The sequence below is a fragment of the Palaemon carinicauda genome, chromosome 20 (assembly GCF_036898095.1).
Source record: "Palaemon carinicauda isolate YSFRI2023 chromosome 20, ASM3689809v2, whole genome shotgun sequence".
Taxonomy (NCBI): domain Eukaryota; kingdom Metazoa; phylum Arthropoda; class Malacostraca; order Decapoda; family Palaemonidae; genus Palaemon; species Palaemon carinicauda.
This window is the reverse complement of record NC_090744.1, coordinates 106,203,980-106,208,979: the sequence shown is the minus strand read 5'-3', so window position 1 is coordinate 106,208,979 and position 5,000 is coordinate 106,203,980. Positions and strand designations below refer to the sequence as shown.

At 31.8% G+C, this 5,000-nt stretch overlaps 1 long non-coding RNA gene across 1 annotated transcript in view; it reads left to right on the top strand.

The window, feature by feature from the left end:
* Nucleotides 1-79: 79 nt before the first annotated feature.
* The window catches only part of LOC137659576 (uncharacterized), a 6,939-nt gene continuing 2,018 nt past the window's right edge, over nt 80-5,000 (top strand). The window contains exons 1-4 of the long non-coding RNA XR_011047587.1: nt 80-266; nt 1,094-1,223; nt 1,977-2,114; nt 4,007-4,094. This is a non-coding gene — a long non-coding RNA (uncharacterized lncRNA). The remainder of the gene's footprint in view (nt 267-1,093; nt 1,224-1,976; nt 2,115-4,006; nt 4,095-5,000) is intronic.

Sequence of the window (5,000 nt, the reverse complement as noted above, 5' to 3'; positions counted from 1 at the left end):
TTGATTCCAAAAATAAGCATACCAATAACGAGATGAAATATTTTCTTATTTTTTTTTTTTTTGCTTTGCCTCAGAAAGAAGAAATCGTGCGTGGATTAGGAATAGCTCTTGGCATCCATTACCAGTTCCTGAGGCCAGACAGAGCTTTGCACTTGAACATCAACAAAGAAAATGTGAATGACAACTTTCCGAAATTCGGGTTGGACGAATTTTCATATGCAAAGATATCCTTCGATTACTCGTCTGCTATGCAGCCACATAGTGTGGTAAGGTATTTCGTTTCCTCGACGGCTATACTCAATTCTTTTTAGTGAGGCAGATTTATACCGACTCGCAGGGGTTCCCTTTTAGCTCGGGAAAGTTTCCTGATCGCTGATAATTCTAACCAATCAGATAGCAGGAAACTTTTCCGAGCTAAAAGGGCACCGCTGCGAGTCAGTGCAAATATGCCTCATTAAAAAAAAATTAGTATAGTACATTTCGGAAACCTGTAATTCAATATACTCTTTTTCATCATAAAATTAATGTAATTTCAAAATGAATCATTGATTTTGAGTTTTCTGGCATCCTTACATCGAAGTTTATTGACGACGATATCGTTTTTTATAAATAGAGTAAAAGGATATTCAGTTTTCATTACCGTAAAACAGACAGCTTTCAAAGACTTGCTTCTGAAAGAAATCTGAAAATCCTGGCCAGAATGAGGTTAATGAATTTAACAAAATAGGGTCATTATCAGGTCTTAGATTTTTTTTTTCTATCTTCTACAAAAGGCACATTTGATATTGTAATAATGCCTATGTCATTTTAATCTGCACATTGAAAATATACTTTATTCAGTTCATTTAAATTCTTTCTTCTTGAATATAGTCTCTCTCTCTCTCTCTCTCTCTCTCTCTCTCTCTCACCGCTACGTAAGGGGTGAAAATTGTGTAGAAATAGGCCTATAATTCTCTAGCTCTTGCCCTGTAAGGGTGGAAATTGTGTAGTCTATCCAAATTCTCTCTCTCTCTCTCTCTCTCTCTCTCTCTCTCTCCTCTCTCTCTCTCTCTCTCTCTCTCTCTCCACTCAATTTGGTCTCTCTCTTTCGCAGTGGCTTTCAAGGAACGGAAAACTGACCTTCAGTACCAAAGACATCAAATACCAAGGGATTCTGGGAAGATCCGGAGGCGGCATCTCTCACATGGACAAAATAGTTGTGAACAAACTCTACGGTTGCTTGGGTAAGACAACTTGCTCCTCTCAGTTATTCAGCACTAAAACTGCTTCAATTTTTTGATGTACGGCCTAAATTTACTAATGTGATTCCAGTTCATTCTAATAAAAAGATAATTGAATTCATGGTTAATTCTCTGAGAGTACATAGCTTTCTTCAGAGTGTACTTTGATGAATAAGACAACGTATCTTATTGTGTATGATTTTAAACTGCTGTTTTGTTTACCAAACATTCTAGCATAATTAACCTCTTATATCGATAACTCCAAGCACACAACAAACGAACACACGCGCAAATTTTTTTTTAAACTTACTAAAATACATTTCTGTAAAGGGAAAGTTAATTTTTAAATTACCACAACTTATCTCTATAATCGGAAAGTTTATTTTTAAATTACCACAAATTACCTCTGTAATCGGAAAGTTTATTTTTAAATTACCACAAATTACCTCTGTAATTGGAAAGTTTATTTTTAAATTACCACAAATTACCTCTGTAATTGGAAAGTTTATTTTTAAATTACCACAAGTTAGCTCTCTAATGGGAAAGTTTATTTTTAAATTACATTAAGTTATCTCTCTAATGGTAAAGTTTATTTCTAAATTACCACAAATCATCTCTCTAATGGAAAGTTTATTTTAAAAATACCACAAATTATCTCTATAATGGAAAAGTTTATGCCAATAACCATTCGTCAAAAAACAGTCATTTTGAAAAACAAAACCACTAATAAAGAGTTCGACTTCTTCTTTCCATAAGATCGGTGGCGTTCCCTGTGTGGATTCCGGCATGATCCCTGCCTGAACGAAGGATACCTCGGTCAGTCCTGCAGGTGTGTTTGTCGAAGGGGAACTTTTGGTGCGACTTGTACCAATTTCGAGTGGAGGGATTATTACGGTAAGTGAGGCAGTGATAAAAACAATGGTTGAGAGTAAATGTGTGTTGACTAGACTATAAAGTGAACTTGACTCCCCTGGGATTTTATATGATACAGAGAAGTAGGCTACAACAGATAATAATAATAATAATAATAATAATAATAATAATAATAATAATAATAATAATAATAATAATAATAATAATAATAATAATAATAGAGACTAATCAGAAATAAACCTTGAAAGTGGAATTAACGTCTCTTTAGTCAAAGGTCTAGTATTAAATATCTGGTTGGATGTTTTAACCATTAGAGGGTACTTTTGCCCATCTATTTTAAAGAGGACAAAAGCAATTGATTAACCTTTTTCTTCTGACTGAAATTTTGTAAGACATTGGGCCATATTGATTGCAGAATAGGCTAACGCACACTTCTGGTACTATATGAGGTCAGTCGTGTTTTCTATGGCCTTAGCCAAATCAGGAAAGATTAAAAGATATTAGATTGTTTGAATTTAGTAACTCACTGTTCATAAGAATTATCATTCTAAGTAATTCCTTATGTGGAAAGTTTTTGTTGACATACATTTCCCTGAATTATTTTACTTATATATATGTATATATATATATATATATATATATATATATATATATATATATATATATATACATATATATATATATATATATATATATATATATATATATATATATATATATATATATATATATATTATATATATACACATATCAATATTATTATATATGTAAATATATACAATATATGAAGTCGATTGCACTTCATACGTATTGCATAATGCATTGAATTTTCATAACAGCAAACGTAAATAGACACTTGAAAAAAGTAATGGAATAAGCAATTTCTTCTTTTCTCTAAAAAGAGATTTGATATTATTTGGTACTGTCTTCAGCTTTTATGGGATATTGTAGTTTTCTCTACTTATCTAAAGCTGTATTTTTCACTAATTCCATTTAAGGGAAATATCAGTTCTCTTGGTATTCATTCAAGAGAAACTATGCATATCATTAAAATATATATATATATATATATATATATATATATATATATATATATATATATATATATATATATATATATACATATATATATATATATATATATATATATATATATATATATATATGTATATATATATATATATATATATATATATATATATATATATATATATATATACATAATAAAATTTTTCTGGCTTTTTGTCTCTGCTATTCGACAATATTTTGTTTTATCTCTCTCTCTGGAGTTATTTCTGAACAATTGTTTTTATAATATATATTTTTTTAAAGTTTGGGGTTAATTCTTGCGTTCATAATAAAAAAAAAACAATTATTTTTAATTAAGTATAGATTTTTAACTGATTATTTATACCTTGATAATGCTAAGATATACATGTTAGTAATATTTTCAATAATATCACATATATCATTATCAATAAAAGTAGTTTTAGCAGCAACAACAGTAATAGCAATAGCTACTTTGTATACAAGTAATTGTGCTGTCTCGCCTTCAATAGAGAACAGTCACTAATAAAGATTATATGGAAGAATCAAATAAAGAAAATCAATTATTATTATTATTATTATTATTATTATTAGCCAAGCTACAACCTTAGTTTGAAAAGCAAGATGCTATAAGGCCAAGGGTTCCAATAGGGAAAATAGCCCAGTGAGGAAAGGAAATAAGTAAATAAATAAATGACGAGAACAAATTAACAATAAATCATTCTAAAAACAGTAACAACGTCAAAACATATGTGTCATATATAAACTATTAACAATAGATATAAGAGAAAACAAAAGAATATCACATACTATTGTTATTAGATCTTCAGATATCTGTTCATGTTCTGTTCTCGTTCGTGTTTCAGGGCCTCTGATACCACCGTGCAGCAAGAATATTAACCAGGAGACCACAATTGAGGCACCCTTTAGACGAAAGAGGATTTATTCAGGATGGTACTCTCTCTCTCTCTCTCTCTCTCTCTCTCTCTCTCTCTCTCTCTCACACCCGCTACATAAGGGTGAAAATTAGGCATAAATGTATTCTCTCTCTCTCTCTCTCTCTCTCTCTCTCTCTCTCTCTCTCTCTCTCTCTCTCTCTCTCTCTCTCTGTAGGGATGAAAGTTGTAGTCCATATCAAATTCTCTCTCTCTCTCTCTCTCTCTCTCTCTCTCTCTCTCTCTCTCTCTCTCTGTAGGGATAACAGTTGCATAGTCTATATCAAATTCTCTCTCTCTCTCTCTCTCTCTCTCTCTCTCTCTCTCTCTCTGTAGGGATGAAAGTTGTATAGTCTATATCAAATTCTCTCTCTCTCTCTCTCTCTCTCTCCTCTCTCTCTCCTCTCTCTCTCTCTCCGCTATATAGGGGTGCAAATTGCGTATACAGACACCACACACACACACACTCTCTCCCTCTCTCTCTCTCTCTCTCTCTCTCTCTCTCTCTCTCTCTCTCTCTCTCTCTCTCTCTCTCTCTCTCCGCTACGTAAGAGTGAAAATTGTGTAGAAATAAAATTGTCTCTCTTTCTGTAAGGGTGAAAATTGCGTAGTCTATATCAAATCTCTCTCTCTCTCTCTCTCTCTCTCTCTCTCTCTCTCTCTCTCTCTCTCTCTCTCTCTGTTACATTAAGGTGAAAATTGTGTAGAACCAAAATTCTCTCTCTCTCTCTCTCTCTCTCTCTCTCTCTCTCTCTCTCTCTCTCTCTCTCTCTCTCTCTCTCTCTATGTAGGGGTATAAATTGTGTATTCTATATAAAAAAATTTCATTATGATTTCATATAGGTCTTTAAAATATCTTATGGTTTTGATGTAAAAAAAACTGACTATAAAAAATTCGATTTTAGCAAAAAATACATTTTCGAAA